This window comes from Calidris pugnax, unplaced genomic scaffold, assembly GCF_001431845.1.
Source record: "Calidris pugnax isolate Ruff unplaced genomic scaffold, ASM143184v1 scaffold250, whole genome shotgun sequence".
NCBI lineage: Eukaryota > Metazoa > Chordata > Aves > Charadriiformes > Scolopacidae > Calidris > Calidris pugnax.
In genome coordinates, this window is record NW_015090984.1 from 445,430 (window position 1) to 464,866 (window position 19,437).

The following is a 19,437-nucleotide window of genomic DNA, read 5'->3' on the forward strand; positions in this document are numbered from 1 at the left end:
AGAAACAGATTAGTGGAAGTTATTGGGAGGGTAAAGATTTATGATTTGGTAGTAGTCTTTTTTTATTTTCCTTTTTTTTAAAAGATAGATTTCTTTAAGGCTGAAATTCCCAAAGGTTAAAATAAAACACCTTAAAGAAAAGATGGCAGAATCTTTTCAAACCAGATATATCAAACTCCTCAACATTTGCTCTAAAATGTACCAACACTTTATGTTTCAAAGCCACAAACTCAGAAAACTACAGTGTCAGTAGCTGTAATACTAAAAAGAATGGAGCAAGAATTCTTATTTTAGAATACCATGCTGTTCTCTTTGTGTGATATCTGTGTAATAAACCTCTAATGATACTTGCGTGCTACTTATTTCAGAGTTAGACTGAGAGACTATTCAAATGCCCTAAAAACTATCCAAATACCCTCAAAAAACCTGGTCTAGTGGGAGGTGTCCCTGTCCATGGCAGGGGGATTGGAACTCAATGATCTTTAAGGTCCAAACTCTAAACATTCTATGATTCTATGAAAACAAACAATAGCTTCATAAATCAACCTCTTGCATGTCCAACAAAAAACTACTGTGTTACTTCAAAAAAGATCAAGCTTGAACATTTCTCTGCAAAGGCTTTAAGAGAAGAAAAAAGAAAATAAAATCCTACCCCACAACAATTAGTAAGAGGAAGGTGCATTGGTCAATCTGAACTAGCAATGTGGAGATGGATCTAAGCTGGAATTTGGATCCACCTGCTCACCCTTTGCCGCATTGTAAACGTGCTGCTCTAACTAGGAATAGGACCATAGGGTCACAGGATTCCTGAGGTTGAAAATTACTTCAGAAGGTCATCTACTCCAACCTCCAGCCAAAAGCAGCTTCTACAACTTTCTGTCTTTATGGCATTTCCTAGTACAGTGCTCGTGTTCAAACCTTCAGGCTGCTGTTGTAGTTCACTGGTCTCTGCACTGGAGCGTGCACGCTCATATGTCAGATTGGAGGCCCCTCAGAGTAAAGGAAGAGGATAGAAAATTACAAGTGAAAACACACGAACTAGTGGAGAAAAAGAAGTGGAAAGACAAAGTATTGTGCAACGGAAGCTCTTTCATAATTCCTCTACCCAAGAATAGTTTATCAATAAAACTAAACTGCTTCTAGCACTAAACTGCTTCTAGCACTAAACTGCTTCTAGCAGAGAGTCTTGTTGATTACACCCTCAGCTGGTTGCTTTTCAAATCTGCTGGCTAGCTTCAATCAAATTTGAAAACAGACTCAAGACCAAATTTCTTCAAGTCTCAACACAATCCCACCCCAAAGCTGCTGGTGGAAAACACCAAATCAATATCTGCTATGTAGAAAAGGCACATATTAAGACTCACATCTTAACCTCTCCAACAGGTAGCAGCCAATCAGTACACAGCTCCAACCTCAGCCATACCATGTGCTGCTGCATGGCCAGCAAAAGAGGTAGATGACAGGGGAGGCACTGCAGAGGGAAGGAGGAGAAAGATAAAGAGCATAAATCCGGCAGAAAGTAGGCTTCATCAGCTCTGATGCTCATAGAACAGTTTGCTTTTTGAAGAACTTATTCTCTAATAAGTTTCTCTAAAGCCAACTATCTTAGTATTTTCAAAGTTGCATGCAGGCACTAATAATTCTTTTAGTCAAAGAGAATTATATAAAAAATCTCAAACTGAAACTAAGATAGAAAAGCTAAACCAGAAGTTAGTTTCAAGACAATTCAGAGTTTTAATACCTAAGAGGCAACAACAGTTAAAACCGATTTCTATGGAAGTATTTGCAAAAACTGGAAGCAATCAAAGTCTTGGTTGTTCTGTAGTGCTGAAAATCTGTAAGATTAGAACTTTACTGAGATCAAGGGCATCACCAGGCTACTATTCTCCACTGCAACACACACAGACAAAGTATCAAAAGATTACTTAAATTATTTATGCTGATATAAGCATTCACAGAAGCATAGAAGTCAAGCTACTTTTTAGAGAGGAACCACAGCAAACTTCTTTAAAGCTTCTACACTCAGATAAACCCTGGACTGCTGGCTTCTGGATGGTCCACTGGAAATTATAACATATAGTGAATGGAACTCTTATGACCTTTCAGTTTTAATACATGAGCTCCTACATTATGAACAAAAATAGTATTCTTAACTGAAACAAGTCATAAGGGATAAGTAGCAGCCTGAGGAACATGATTGCAAAGATCACATTTCAGTGTCCTCTTTCACACCAAGTATGGCCAAGACGCTAGCATTCCCATTGTAAAACATATTAAAAGCACATTGATTCAGATATTCAAGCAGATTAATTCAGATTCCAAATATGAAAAAGGAAAAATTAGTATAACTGCAAGACTAGGGGACTTTAAACTGTAACAAAGTTGCATGGTTCCAGTGAACTACCACTGCCATGCCGGAGACTGCACGTGCACAAGAGGCATTTGTGTTTGTGCTGGTTCACAATTTAGGAAGAACGGATCTGAGCTGCTAAAATGCATTTCAAAAAATATATGTCATCAGACATGGCCATTTAAATCTATCTCTAAACATAAGCTCACTGCGACAGTGAACAAGTAGGTAAAAAAAAGGTCATGGGGACAAATCCCTAATTAGTCCCTAATTAGCAGCTAAAAGCTGCTAAAAGCTTAAACATACCCAAGTAAAAGTTATTTTACACAATTCTTTCATAAATTTGTAATCTAATTTTCAACATCTTCCTCAATATCTGATTTATTATCACACCTAGCAGAGAACAATATGAATACTGACAGTTTAAAAACAATCCTGAGAGGTGAGATTAAAAATTAAATATGATGGACTAATCCAGAAAGCCAGTACTGCTAATACTACAACACTCAAGGAAGGCAAATATTTTCTCAAAAGTGATTGTTTCAGAAAAGTTTCTTTAGAGATGCCTTCTGCAACGCTGATGCCCAAAACCCTATTACAACATATTTTCTCATTACAATATTCAGGGGACCATAACAAGCCTGGTCAGTTGTTTTCTGTAAAGAGGAAAGAGTGCTTATACATGACATTCAAATGCAGTTTACAACAGGACAAGCCAACAGTACAATAAGCTTGCTTTATGTACTGCATCCTTTGCTAATGTGAACAGCATAGTCATATATTGGTGAAAAATGCAGAATAACTTAAGGGCACAAAGGTGAGTAATTAATCAGACCAAGCTAAACAGAAGGAGGTCCCTCCTACATCCTTTCGCAAATTAGTGACTTTTTAACTTAAAAAGCAACTTTACTACAATACTCAGGTTCACAATAAAATATGATCACACAAGGAAAATCAGGAGCATCTTATGATGTTTTGGCTTTGGAATCCATTATATGTATAACAAGTTATTATTCTTTTGTTTTTCAAAGTCAGTATCTTCCTATAATGCTATTGATATCTCTTTATAATGCTAGAAGTATGTAATTTTCCCTTGGAAAAAAAAAAGTGTAACCTCAGGATTCATGTCTGGGTATTCTGTCTCAGAACTGAAATCTCAAGACGCAAAATTTAGCAACTCATTTCTCAAGTTAATTCCTTTTTAAAACGTATGCTGAAAATGCTTGAAGGCAATTCTTTTTCTGACCATATTCTAATTAAAAGGTTAAAATTAAAAATCTGCACAAATTAAACTCAACAAATCCTATTGGTAGAGTCAGACAGATTGTTACCACTTTCTGAGACTGAAGTTCAGCACATTATCATCTTTCAATAATACAAAGGTATCACTCAGTATTTTTACTGAAGGAAATGTTACAACAATTACAGTAACACTCGGCATTTTGTAGCAACCCAACCCTTACTGAAGAGATAAGCATAGGAAGGTTTCTGTTACCCTGCAATAACCTAGAAGCCAAACAACTATTGGGTAGTATGCTGTCACAGACCAGCAGATGTAGCAAAACCCAAGGCCAGACAAAAAGGCCTTGTATAAAGTGTGACTACTAGCTGGAAAAAAAATAAAAATTGGAAGCACTCCACAATTTAAAAAGAACCTGCTATAGCCAAGACTACATAATGTATATATATATATGTATATATATACACATATACGTATATACATATATGTAAATATGTATATACCTATGTGTATATATATGTATATATAATGTATAAAATTTTTCTGCTACACTTGCAGTGCCTTTAAGAGGTATTATGATCTGTGCAGTTGCCTACACAGGCATGGAACTAGAAATTTTGTGAGTAATAGGTGTACTTTTATATTCTTTTAAGAAAAGGAAGAACAGCTAACACACGACATAGTATTCATCTGTATTTATGAGAGAACAAAAATATACCTACTTCAGGATTACATAGTGAAATTTCTCACACATATCTCATGTCATCTGTCCTTCCAAGCTAAAGACAAGAACAACATGAAACGTGAGAGCAAATGAAAAACAGAGGAACTTGTCTTGTATAGCTTGACCAAAAGGAAGAGAGCAAGCTATAGGAAAACAGCACATGTAATATGCAGCAAGCTTTCAGAAACTTTATGGGTTTGTTATGATTAAACCAACATATAAACAAATACTAGTTTTTATTTTAAATAATGTACAAAAATGTAACATTAAATAGTTATATAAAATGTGTAAAAGGACACTTGAGATACTGAGGATTGGGAAAAAACTATTAAGGGGTGACACATTTTCTCCTGAACTGTCTGTCCCCAAATCTGCATCTACAACCTCAAATTAAAGGAGGGTAGGGAGAGAGGAATGTTCTCCTAATACTCCAAATCTCTCTAAGTTGTCCTGACTAAATTTCAAAGGTGTTACAATGGAAAAGCAACATAGTAAATAGCTTTCAACTACCCTTTTCTAAGTTTTTTTTTGTTAATCCAATTTAGCATAGACCTATCTTTCACATTTATCTAATCAAAGCTATAATCTATTAGCTTATGCTAAGTTATTTAGTAAAAACATAATTTTAACAGAATTGTAAAAATTAAAACTATATGCTGAGGCTCTGTGCCTACTCATGTTGTTTACCAATTCTGCTTAAGAGAGAACAAATCAATCTCCCAATTGCAAACTGCAAAACATTAAAGTTTTCATAGAAGAAAGAGAAGAATATTCACTCTTATTTGTGAACTCCATGTTGGATTAATTTCTTGAGTCTTGCTTCAAATCTTTATCTTATCCTCAGCCAAAACTACTGTTGCAGTTATTTTTTCTGCCTTGGCTAAGGGGAAAGTAGATGGAGACCCCAAAAGGGAGTTCCAAAACACAGATGCATTTTCACAGGTGGTGAAATTGGTACACAGAGGTATTTTGAAGAAAACTGAAATTCTAAATACTACACTGGAAATCCAAAAGGTGAGAAAAATTTCAGAAAGCACAATCTCTTTGGTGGGGACTGCCAATTAAAAATCACTAGTTCCAAACACAAATGGTTAGAATTTTTATCAATGCAAATAAACATTGGAGTCAACAGAAATGAGAACAGTAATTGGTATAGATAAGTACAACTTATGAGAAATAAAATGGCCTTGGCTTGCAAAGAAGTAGAGGTTTAACTGAAAACTAAACATCTGAATTAGTAGCCTTTCAAAATGCACACTTAAAACAATCATTGTTAACATTTTCTTAGAAAAAAACCTTGGTATTTTTCCAAACTTAAAGATAAAATAAGGCTAGAAACCTTAGTTGATGCTATTTATGAACTGCACAGTCTAACAAATCAGAAAGAAGTTTTGAAACTTCAGCAGAGCAGGAAATGACTCAAATAGTGTTAAACTCCACCCCACTTAACCACTTCAGCAAGTGAAATAAGACAAAAAATTTGTAATTCCTCCTGCCTTCATAATCCAAGGGGAAACAGTTAGCAACCTGATGTACCACTTAGACACACACAAGTCTATGAGGTCAGATGGGATCCACCCAAGGGTACTGCAGGACCTGGCAGAAGTGCTCACCAAGCCACCCTCCATCATTCATCAGCAGTCCTGACTAATCAGGTGTGGTGGTGCAACTTCCCTCCGCCACCAGGCCACTCGGTGCTTGGCACAATTTTCCCCCACCTGGGCCACATACCAACCTAACATAAGTCAGGCATGAACTGCAGAAGGCAAGGGACCAGAACGTAAAGGCACCCTCTCAACACACCTGGATCAAGCTTCCCCTATCGCTTGGGACCAGTAATGAGAATCTATCATCCTCTGACAGTCTAGGTACACCTATTATCTGGATTGTGGCCCAAAGGGGTGGTACCAGAACTTCAAGATATAGCAAGTTCTGGACCTGTGCAACTGGTGGAAAGCACCAGAGTATTTCATTGTCCAACTGGGGCCAAAATGGAAAAGTAACTGATGAAAGCCAGTCTTCTCAGACCCTATAAATAGTGCCTCTAAGCAAGACCTTTGAGCCCTCATGCAGTGGGTTGTGACCAGCATCTCCTCTGATTTGGGACACCTCTCAAGCATAAACCTTCAGAGGTTTAAAGACTGTCTGCTGACAAAGCAGTGTGCCCAGGTGGCCAAGGAGGCCATTAGCCTCCTGGCTTGTACCAAAAATAGTGTGTCCAGCAGAACCAGGGAAGTCATTGTCCCTTTGTACTCAGCACTGGTGAGTTCACTGCTATATTCAGTTTTGGACCCATCACTACAAGAAAGATACTGAGATGTTGGAATGTGTCCATAGAAGAGCAATGAAGCTAGTGAGGGTCTAGAGCACAAGTCTTATGAGGAACAACTGAGCAAGCTGGGGTTGTTTAGTCTGGAGAAAAGGAGGCTGAGGGAAGACTTTATTGCTCTCTACAACTACCTGAAAGGAAGTTGTAATCAGATCAGGGTTGGGCTCTTCTCCCAAGTAACAAGTGAGAGGATGAGAGGAAATAGTCTCAAGTTGCACCAGAAAAATTTTCTTCACTGAAAGGGTTTTAAAGTATTGGAACAGGCTGCCCAGGGAAGTGGTCAACATCCCTGGAGGTATTTAAACAATATGTAGACGTGGTGCTTAGAGATGTGGTTTAGTGGTGGACTTGTTAGGTTAATGTTGGACTCAATGATTTAAGTGGTTTTTCCATCTTTGATTCTATGAATTAATTGCTCACCATAAGCATTTTTAACATTAGGTATAAGTCTTATAAATCTGACCTAATCAGGTAAATTGCTCAATTTATACAGACTTTCTCAATTTATTTGCTGATGGCATACTGTATTCACAACTATTAAAACTTGCAGAATGTCACATAGTGAACATCATTGTGCCTATTTCCTGTCCTAATTCACCATTTTCACCTCTAACAGAAAGGTACATACTCCTCTCACATCCCACCATCTTTTCCTGGATACCTATGTCCAAGATAATGCAGAGACAGCTCTGTTTTCCATTCTCCTCTTTGCTCCTCTGCTCCTTTCAGAGTAGCAGCTCTTGGGCTTCCTATTTCTGCTACCCAGCAGATCATGAAATAATTAAAAACGTAAGCAGGCTCTTCCTACTTCTCCTCTAAGTACTACCAGGAGGACTGTGCACCAGGAGCAGTTAACACCGGAATTAACTTGCAATTCCTTAACTTTGGAGCCTGTGATGGTTGCAAACTCTTAACTAGCTCCTGCTTTACTTAACTTTCCAAGCAAAGACATAGGATTCACTTAACTTCTTCCTTTATCTGTCAGCTCTCCCTCTTTGTCACAGTATGTCTTGTCTTGTCATAGCTTGGAAGTAAATGCCTCAAAACTTTGGAGGAAGCAATAAAAATTTTTAAAGTGGGAAAAAAGTACTTTAATAACAAATAATAATTATTAAATTTGCTTTATTCTTCTTCTAAAATACCTCCCAACAGAAGTTACATAGGATTTCTTAAATTTTGCCCACAGACAAGTGATTTAAAGCATAGTCAGTAAATAATTCCTGTTGCCATTTTCATAGATATAGCTCTCTTGAACACAGAAAAGTCACTTTCAGAAAGAGAAGGGTATTGGCACAGACTCTTGATGATCCTATGCAAAACCCCTGAACATATTGGGAAATCTATGCAAAATCTCATGCTTCAGTGAGTCAGGCAAGCAGTAATGTTTCTATTTTGCTCCCTGATAGAGGGGAGTGGGAGGAGGAACCTCAAAAAAAAAAAAAAGAAAAAAGAAGCTACATTTATTCAGAGTCTGCATGAAAGCGAACTACTCATCTTAAGGGATTTCTGGCCTGAAGCTTACAGAAAAACTCCATGCAGTGATATGACGCATGAATCCTATAGAAGACAAGCATAACGTCTTAAATTCAAGACATGTTCAAATCTCTTAGTGTCGACATTTATAGGGAAAAAAAGAAACTGAAAACTTACTTACAAAGTATTGTTTTTGAAAGATACTACACTTTATTAGTGGAACATTGAGTAAGTAAAACTAAATCTCCATATTTTCAAAACTCTTGCTGCAAACAAAGTAGCAAGTTGCTGGAGCAGTAATTAAGGTCACTCTATTGTCACTTTAATATCACATTACACTATTTCTTTTGTGGATACTTATCAACAGGTACATCACACACTAAAAAATTATATTTTTCAACAAAGCAGAGGTTTTTTAAAAAGGCAAGCTTTTCATCGTAAAATCCTTTCAGCTTGCTCTAAACCATGTATTTCTTGATTTATGATGATTATTTCTTGTCATATCAATTTATTTCTTTCTTCTATAATGCAAAATACTTCCTGCAGTGTCATGCTTTTGGTTGTCTCCAACTTGTCCATAAAAACTTGTATTTCTTGGTTGGGGAATGGGGGAGGGAGGTGCAGGGGAAGCTCATCTTATGTTTTCTAGAAACCTTGTTGAGCAAAGCCTGTATCAGCAAACATGTTAGTTATGCTAAGATTCTGACTAAAGTTTTCCTTCTTCTCCACTATGTCTCCCTAATTGTTCCATGCATTTCAAATTCCTTCTGAGCAATAAAATAATTCAATTGTATACAGAAAAATTATTTGCTGTTACTAAAGAAGAGTACACAATGCCATTCATGTAATTTAAAATCAGCATTTATCCACAGTAAGAAAACATACATTTATAACCTTCACTCATCTTAGAAACAAGGAGACATCTAGCCAGTGGTATTTCAAGGAAAACAGAAGTCTTACTTGAAAGCATTTTGCTTTCATTTTGCCATGATCCCACCAATCACCTTGAAACTGAGGCACAGGAATGGCAGAGGGAATTAAAGTCTCCATAATAAAAATCAAGTGAAGCACAGAACACCTGAGAAAAGGTTTGGAATCATAGAATCATAGAATTGTCTAGGTTGGAGGGGACCTTTAAGATCATCTAGTCCAAAGGAATTACTACCTACAATCAAGGGCTGTTGATACAGCAGTTCATAAAACAACAAAAAATTACTAGTTCAGTTGTGATGCAAAGTTAACATTCAGATAACAAAGGAGATACACAAGTACCTCCTGAAAACGGTAATACAAGACAGACCCACAGGATTCCAGTATCAGAAGAGCAGCATTAGTTCGCAAATGTCCCTTTTGGTTTGTGAGTATCTAGCAAAGTCCCCTGAAAGCCAATTTTGAACGAGTGCCTCTTGTGGTTGGGAAAAATGACTATGAGTATCCAGTAGTTATGCCAAGACATTTTATAAGAGAGTCCCGAAAGATAAAATAAAATAAAATAAAATAACTTCAGTTTCTGTCTTCCAGAATTGGGACTGATGTTTTTCAACTTTTACTATTTTGGATTTGAAGTGTTTTCATTTAAAAGGAAAGAATTGCACAGTTTTAGACCCTGCCAAAACAGTGACAGATTTTGGTTCACTTCTCCTGATGACCTAGGAGAGCTGTGCAGCTAAATTCCCACCTGCCTGAGGTTAAATATATCCGTCACTGTGTTTCCTAGTGGCCTAACAGCAACACTCTTGCAACAGTATGTGGGAAACTTAGATTTGCTTCAAAATCCTTTTAGTGCAAAAGAAAACAATGACAAAGTCATGAATGCTATAGCTAGAATTTGGGAATAGCAAAAAAAAAAAAAAAAAAATCCCACAAGGAGGCAACCAGGAGAGATGAGAAAGCTGAGAAGCACATGCTTCCTCCCTCCCCCTGCACCTCCTTGCCGGCATCAGACTTATGCAAACCTCTCCATCATTATGACCTTATGCTCCCTCTGTCATTTTAAGAATTTTGCAGAAGGGTGGGCTAGTGCAGTCCTAAGGACAACATTACAACATTTCACAGAATCACAGAATCTTCTAGGTTGGAAGTAAAGATCATCTTGTCCAACCGCCAACCTAATTTTGACAAAAAAAAACACCCACACAACAAATAAAAAGCAACACCATCACTAAACCATATCTCCCAGCACTACATCAACCCACCTTTGGAACACCTCCAGGGATGGTGCCTCAACCACCTCTCTGGGCAGCCCATTCCAAGGTCTGATAATCCCTTCAGTGAAAAATTTTTTCCTAATATCCAGCCTGAAAGCAAGACAGCTGTTACAGAAAGCTAGTGCTACATTTTTTATATATGTTTGTAAGTGGTTTTTCATCATAACACAATGGTTATGATGAAAACACATATGGTACAGTACAAGACCATGCACAGGTGAAGGTACAATGGAAGCATATGCAGCAGCAATATACATATAAAACACTTCAGCATTAACTCTGTGCATCATATAAATAACAGAAATATCTTAATTATTTTTTTTTTTTTTTTAAAAGAGGGAATACCAGCATGTAGACTTAACCTTACTATTCCAATCAGATCAGATCTGAGTCTCTGTCCATAGATGGAAGATTTAATCAACATCCAGAACATATTTTCACAGAATCACAGAGTGGTAGGGGTTGGAAGGGACCTCTGGAGATCATCTAGTCCAACCTCTCTGCCAAAACAGGTTCACCTAGAGAAGGCTGGGCAGGAACACATTCAGGCAGGTTCTGAGTATCTCCAGAGGAGACTCCACAAACTCTCTGGGCAGCCTGTTCCAGTGCTCTGTCACCCCCATAGTAAAGAAGCTTTTTCTCATGTTGAGATGGAATTTCCTGTGTTCCAGATTTTGCCTATTGCCCCTCGTCCTTTTGCTGGGCACCCCTGAGAAGATTTTGGCCCTGGAGTTTTACCCACTGAGGAAGCTTCTGCTTATGTTAGTACGCCCTTACACAGAGTCCATTAATTCAGAAACCCATGTCAGTGAGGAGTGCATTGATCACTGCTGAAGTCTATAAAGTGTATACATCTCTACACAATAATAGTCCTTGTTCACACCCAAAAGGCAATTGGTGTTCTCTGTAAAATTTGTACTCTCTTTTGGAGTCCACATTTTCATATTGCTCTGGTTTGAATTAAGTTTTGCCCTTCAGCAGTGTACTGGTTTTGGCTCAGATAGATAATTTTCTTCATAGTAGGTCCTATAGTGTTATGTTTTGGGTTTGTAAACAAAACAGTGTTAATAACACACCCATTTTTCAGCTCTTACTGAATAGCGTTTACACAGCGTCATGGACTTCTGTGCTTCTCACCCTGTCCCGCCATTGAGCAGCCTGCAGGTGCACAAGAGGTCAGGAGGGGATACAACTGGATCAGCTGAATCCAACCGACCAAAGGGATGTCCATACCATATGACGTCATGCTCAGCAATAAAAGTGGAAGGAGAAGACGGAATGGGGAACGTTCAGAGTTATGGCATTTGCTTTCATAAGTAATTATGTCGCATGAGGAGACCTGTTCCATCCTGTTGATGGTTGAACACCTGTCTGCAGATGGGAAGCAGTGAATGAATTTCTTACTTTGCTTTGCCTGTGCAGCTTTTGCTTTACCTACTAAACTACCTTTATCTCAACCCACAAGTTTTCTCGCTTTTACCCTTCCAGTTCTCTTGCCCATGCCACTGCGTGGGAGTGAGCAAGTGGCTGCGTGGGGCTTAGCTGCCTAACGGGGTTAACCCACAACAAGAAAGTTTAAGCAGAATTTTTATTTACCGGTATAGCCAGTGTATAGGAGCAATACATAGCCCCTTGTAGGAAACCACAAATCTTTGAATTTAGAAATAGATTGCAGTTGTTTAAAATGTGTTAAATCTTATTTTTAGAACCTTTACATGAAAAAAACATTTCTGAAAAAAAAACAAGTTAGGCTGCTACAAAACAGATGTCACCACTTCTACATTACTGAATTCAGAAGACAAAAGGGAATAACTAAATAGTAGAAAGCACCATCAAGAAATATTAGGAAATATGAAGTACTGCTACAAAAATCTATGTATCACCTATATGCTTTGCCTGACTTTTAGAGACAGAACAGAACAATAGGTAGGCAAACAGCAGGTCCTTAATTCCCATGAGGCTGCAAGATTACACATGCACATTTTTAATAGATCAAAACCACAGACACATGCATATATACTTTTACATGCTGAATGCAATCATTTAAAAAAGAAATAGAAACATTACAAGCAGTTGTGCTTCCTGTTAATAAAGAGCTTAAACCATCATTTTCTAGTCCTCCTAATGTTACTTAAGCACAAAATAACAGAGAACGGCACACATTGACTCAGAGCAAACCAACCTCATAAGCCTTAGATGGAACTACAACCTCACTGAACTAAAGGAGGAGTTTTCTTGTTTTGCTAAGACATCACTGTTCTTCACTGATACAGATAATAGCACCTCCATTTGGTGTAATAATAAAAGCCATGACAGGCTCTGTTGCTTTTTGCACTGTCATTGCTTACATGCAAACAAATATGGTGACTCTGTGTAATTTTACTGGAAAGTCTTATCAAAAGGTAGGCACTACATGAAGTCTGTCCATGATTTCAAGTCCATCCTAGTAACAAATGCCACTTTGCAAGGGTTTAATTTCAGGATACAATTAAGGTCATAAGGCTAAGTGTAATCTAACTGGTAGAGGTTTACAAGAATCTGTCTAGTTAAGCATATATCATGGCTTCTACAATTAAGTCACAGCAGACAGATGAAAAGTGCACAAAGCAGATGCTCATTCAGAAAAAAAAATCCTTTTTTTCGCAATTTTTGTACCATCGTAACTTGAAAATGAATAGCTTTTCCTATATTGCAGAGAAGGGCAAATGCTGCTTTCCAATCCAAAATAAGCAAGGGAACATAAGTTTCAAGCCATACAAGGTCACGATCTAATCTACTTCCTCTCCTTCAGCCTGTACTGGAAAGTCTACTTCTGCTGCTAGTTTGTTTGTGCATTTTTTTTTAAAGAATGTGAGTTCAAATATTCCAATAGCAAGCTTCTGCACATACACTGGAGTAAAATTCTGCCAACTGGGCCGCATCATAGAAATTAAAACAATACATGATTATGTATTTTAAGACCCTCTCTTATCTTAAATTGCCATAAGAAACAGGAGCTAAGAGTGTAATCTCGTGTAAATCACTGTTTATTGGTCTTGGGTGCTTCTAAAAGATTTTCTTTAGAAGACTTTCTGAAAGTCTTTTCCTGACTTTTAAGGAAAGCACAATTACTTTTTCTTTGGCAGTACCTCAGGCAGAAGAAGCATCAATTGCATTTGATGGATCAACTACATTTCAACATTTACCAATTACATTTATAAGTAGATTGCCAGACTACTACTGATACTTCTTTTCAAATCTTTACTTTAATCTCATCAACAAAAAGAAAGCACTGTTGAAGGTGGGTGTGCAGAGGGGGAAACCAGTGTAGTTCATTTACTGAACACTCTACCTATTCAACATGCAAAAAATGTTACTTTGCATGTTACAACATGCAAAATAGTTACTTCTTGCATAACTATTTCTCTGGAGGCCAATGGAGACAACTAGAGAATTTAAGGCTAACCTATACAAGCTTGGACTGGATTTTAATATCCGACACAGGTATATCATGTCCATTCACATCTCACCAAATATTTCACGTTTCAATCTGGTACCAGTTACATTTCTACACTGAAAAGGGAAGGAAAGGGAAGAGGGGGTTGTTTTAAATGACCTTTTGCTCTCTGGGCGCCACTGAGAGAGAAAATCTTCTACAAGTTCCAACAACATTAAGCCTGTGTTCAGTCCTCAGCCATTGGCTGAACAAAACACAGGATGGGAACAAGGGCTCTGAACCTTAATTATACAACATGGGGTTTTAGTTTCCTGTTTCCAATCTGATCAAGGCTATGCTTTGCAATTAAAATGATAGAAGACGTTTAACCACAGGGACCTAATGAAAAGGCCCTAAGCCTTGGAGACAAGCAGGAAGTTGTCTCAAATTTCTCAAACTACTGAAGCCCCATATTGAGGGCTCTTGACTGTGTTCTTCACATAGTGTATCTGTCCGTCGGTTTCAAGGCAGATAAATACCAGGCTCATCACAGCTGAAGTTACAAAAGATTTGTCTGCCAATTGTTCTGAGAAAAAAAATTTAAAGAACTTTGCAAAAGTTCTTACATACAGTCTGACAGACTGCATTAAACCTGATGTTCGGTCTTTTGTTTATTCATTAGTTTTGGTGTTGTTTCTTTTTAAAGCAATAAATTCAAAATATCATAACCTCGCATCTTGAACTGTTTCTAAAAAAACAATCCAATGTGCCTTCCAGACTACTAGTGTTACTTAATACACACTTTGCAACTCCAGTGACAATTCTATACAAAAGGATTTGTAAGTTAAAAGTATTGCATGTTCACTGCTTCATAACTGGTATTCCAGCTCCCAGAAGCAATGAAGTCTAAAAGTTACTGCCTATGACTCACAACACAGTAAATTTTATATGGTCTTAACAGAGCAACAATACATCTCCCTAAATTTTTGTCAGTCTCATTACATAACAAGACAAAGGAGTTTGAAAGAGAAATAAATGGCAGTACACCTGCATGGTAGCCCAAGAAATACTAAGATCTAAATTGCTCCAAATCCCTACCCAGGTACCATATATCAGCTTTGCAATCAGCTTCATTACCACCAGCACCATGGGGGCAGGGGCAGTTCAGATACCAGAAGCTTTCAGAAGGTACACTGGGGTCATCTCTTTCACTCATTCTCACCATGGAAAAGCAAGTGGAATAGCTGCAGACTGCACAGAGTGCCAGGCTAATCTATACAGCAGATAAACATGCCCCACAGGGTTTGTGAAAGGTTTCTGCAGAAATACCAACAGGGTCACTCTACAGCCAACCCTGAAGGAGCTCCAATCAACAAGCTGTGTGTACAGGCAGCTATTTTGATCTTCTGAGTACTCTGGGTTGCTTTGCCCAGTAATGTACATGTCGTTGGCCACATCACTGCTATTAGAATGTGTATGCATTTCAGAATATATATGCTGCTACTAGAAAAAGAAAATAGCAAAATAAGATGAAAATAACAGAAATAAAACCCACAACCCTTGGTTGCTCTATAGACAAAGCATATTTTTAATACTAATTTTTATTTAAAAAACAAGAATTTCTGTAGGTCACAGCCCTAGATCTGATCCTGTAGATCAGCCAATGACACACCTCATAATAACAGTTCCGTTCTGCTCCACATTATGTTTTTTTGCCTTTGTTGATTTTAATCTCACTTAATGTCACAATCGTAATTTTTACAGATGAAATGTTCCTACAATACAGCCTCTTTGTGTGAAAAGCACCCAAGTTTGGCAAAGACAAGATTTAGAATCTAGGTATTGTTCTTTTAGGTACTCCACAGGAATGGCTTGCACTGCTTTATGCATACATAGCTGGGTGGGGTGGGGGAAGGGGGGCGCGGGGGAAACAATCACAAAGAACTTAAAGTTCAGAATAAAGGATATTTATCCCCCTGTGTTTTAACATTTAGTGTAGCCTCTTCTATTTCAGGCACCATCCCTCAGCACAGTGCTAGCCTGAACTTTTGCCAAATAAATCAACAGAGTTCCCAACAAGTCATTTGCTGTGATGGAGGTTGCTAGCCTAATCAGTGCACATAATGCAGGACAAACAAAGCATTCCTACCACTGCAATGCAGGCCACCATCATAATAACACTACAGTATATTAGTCAGAAAGGTACAAGAAGATCTACTCTGGTTCCTTGCATTTCTCCTAATAATCTGAGCTTTGGGCTCAGATTTTCTCAGGGCTGCTAGACTTTGCATCATCTTCCCCAAAAAGATAACAAGACAGTCCCAGAAATACTTTTACAGTGGATACTGATGGCAACATAACCTTTCAACATTTTTGATTCATGAGATATCATGCACATACTCGGTGGCTTCATTTGTTCTACAGGTAGAATAACATCTCCTTAGTGGAAAAATACTAAGAAACAACCCAGTGTGAACATCTATACTCTGATCTTCAGACATTGTTTTAACACAGTGTTCCAACTCACAGCGATTGGTCTTGCCAAAAGAAAATATTTCAAGCAGATTAAGTTCTTTCTCTCCTCTCTCTTCATATGTTCACCTACTTACCTCATTATTCTGTACATCAAATTGCTTTTCATTTATAAAAGGTGCTGAACCACTCTGCTCCAGATATATTGTTAATACATCCAGATCCCAGCTTGTACTTAAGGTGCCAGCAAAAAAAAAGCATGTAAGTATTATTCTCTGTGTTTACATTAATGGAGCCCAGAGAGGGATGATTGCTCTCTTGGCTACATATACTGTATCCAAATTACCGAATTCATTTCTGAGCATTCATTGCTAGGCAAGGCATCCACAGAAATGCAGGAAAAGCAAATAGGTATCCAACTAATCAAGAAAACAAGTTCCTGTTTACCTTAGCTGACACAAGAAAACAAGATACAGGTGCTACAACATGGCTTTGTGGAAAAATATTATCCAGCAACACCCATTTGAACAACATAAATCTTACCTTTAGAAACAGATGTAATCAGCCTTTTTTTTCTGTCAGTAATATTCAACTGAAGTAAAATGCCAGAACATGCAAAACATCAGGGGAAGGGTAAACATCAGGAGGAGGGGGGAGGGGGAAAGAAGACTGAGACAGACCTCTTAGATTTTTTTATCTACCTGTTCACAAAACAGGTCACTCAGTCTGTCGCTTAGACTGAGCAATACAGTTTAAAACAAACCCTTCTGCTCCATGACACCACAGTATACAATATTGACAGTTAAGGTTATGCCTGTTGCCCCTAATAGACTAAGGCTCTGCACAAAGAACATGCTCCTGCAATCTCTAATACATTTATATACTGAAGAAAACACAAAGGAAGAAGGCATTTCAGAACTGACAGGAACTAGCTGAAATAACTAGATTTTGCAAATGACATTTTTCATTTTGTAAATTACATTACCTAATATGGTTTATTTCTACCCTCTACAAAAAAAAAAAAAAAAAAAAAAAAAAAAAAAAAACAAAAAAAAACACTTCTTCCCATACAGTCTTTCTATTTTGTTCATCATTTTGGTTATGTAATTAATTTCTAAGTTTTCATTTGCTGTGTAAAAGAAAAAAAAAGATAAGAATAATTCAAGAATGTCAGTTAAAGTGAATGTTATTTGCATTTTTGCATTTCAACAGATCATCACAAGTTATCCTTTCTGTAGTTACTTGTTTATGCATTATGCACCTGTCTTAAGTGAGAAACACTAATAGCTCATTTCTACCTTTTTCTTTCATCTCAAATTGAAAAGGCCCATGTTTAATGTATTAAACAGGAAATAGTGAAATGATCTTTCAGAAACACATACAATCTAAAAATAAAAGCAAAAAAGCTTGCAAAATATTTTGTAATATTGTCCAAAAGAGACATCTCCCAAATTACATGACGTAACTCCTTTAGTCAGCATTTAACTTTTGGGGTTTTTTTAGTGAAATTGTTTAGGTAAAAAATGACTAGTCAGAATTAATAAATTCTGCTTATTAATTTGCAGTTTCCAATTCAGAGGAATTTGAGATCATAGAACTTAGAAAAAAAAATTCTTTTAAACAGTCTCATGATCATCTCCAGGATTCAGGGAACAAAATTAGCAATCTTGGTGCATGAACATCACTTCTCAGTATTATACAGCACAAAGTACCTTTGAGCCGTATGCTCAGGCTTGCACTGGCATCTTTTTCCAGTTGTATGGATAAAAAGCAGAATTTTTTTAATGTTTTGTTATGCAATCAATAACAGTACTGTGTCAAAAATTACAGCAACTGATGGCTGTCTCTCTCAAAGGGAATGGACTTAGTAAGATCATTTAAAAAGAAAATCTCCCCAAAACTGCATCACTATTAAAGACAAGGTCTTTTTACCATACATTTAGGAAAGCAGACTACAACTCTGTGATGACTATGTCTTCTAGTAAGGCTAGGATTTAGTACAAACTCAAAACTTCAACCACTTGTACAAACTGTAACTTTAAGATGACCAAAAAAAAACCCTCAATAGAAGAATAATTTAAAGAATAGAAGAAAATTTTTAAAATTAAAAAAAAAAAAAGGAGGAAAAGATCCATCTTGCTATTCAAGCCATCAAAATATGCTTAGAGCTCATAACCTTCGGGTTCTAAACAACAGCACATAAAGAACAGGGTATTTTTAGTGTATTTTAGAAAAGGGAAACACAAAGCAGTATTATTCAAGTGAAACAGAAAATTTATGTTTTACTGCATGGGGTTTTCCTAACTTTGGCAGAAGTTTTGTACTCTGATTTGGCAGTCATCAAGGAGTTAAATATAATGCAGCAAACTCTATCTCATAAGTTATCTATGGCTACCCAGCATGCTTCTCATTTAATAAACCAAATCCCACCTGTAATAAAAGCGCTGCATTGTCAACAGGAAGGCTGTTGTTTTACCCAATGTCTTGTCAATTGTACCCAATTCCATATTTGGCTACGGTCTCGAGTCTAACCAAACACACTTTAGTTTCAGTTTGCTCTGAGAGCTTCATTTTCTCCTCTGTCCCGGGCAGGTAGAATGTGTCACTAATACAGAGGCAGCAGTAACACGGACTTCACATGGCTTCATTTCAGTCTCTGCTCTATCACGATGTCAACAAAGACTCCTGTATACTTAAAGCTGCAGCCACATCGTTTTTTCAAGCACTTTTGCCAATGCACGGACAGTGCTGGTTCTCAGGAACACCCTTCAAAATTTTTTCAAACACTCTAGATCCTCCTGTATTTTATTTCTCCTTTCCGTCGCTGGGACGAAACACTGTTGAGAGTGCCTCGATCACGAAGGTGGCACAAACAGAGGGACTGGTTCCTCCTTCCCATCAGAGACTCGTGATGGCTTTGGCACTCCAGACTCTGATAAGGTTCCTTCCTCATAGCAACACGCAGCGAGAGCACGAAGTTGCCCCGGCTTCGCACTGTCCGTTATCTGCCACCGTGAGACCACGGCCGGGCAGCAAAAAGCGCAACAGTGCCGAAAAGGAGGGGGAGCCTCCTCTCGCCTCCCTAGCTAGAGACACGGGTGCCTAACTAACGCGAATAAAGCACGGTCTGAGGTGACTTCCAAGCCGCGGACCGTGGCTGCGGCACGGCTGAGAAGCCTCCCCTCTTCCTCTGGGCAAGCATCGCCCGCCGGGACCCGCGGCCGGGG

General features: G+C 37.9%; 1 protein-coding gene across 3 annotated transcripts in view; it reads right to left on the reverse strand.

Moving 5' to 3' along the window:
- The window catches only part of LNPEP (leucyl/cystinyl aminopeptidase), a 55,474-nt gene that overhangs the window by 35,620 nt on the left and 417 nt on the right, over window positions 1-19,437 (reverse strand). The window contains exon 2 of one of the 3 annotated variants that reach the window (XM_014953807.1): window positions 1,365-1,471. The exons of the other annotated variants lie outside the window; for them this stretch is intronic. The gene's annotated coding sequence lies outside the window, so the exon portion shown is untranslated. The remainder of the gene's footprint in view (window positions 1-1,364; window positions 1,472-19,437) is intronic. 3 annotated transcript variants of the gene reach the window in all.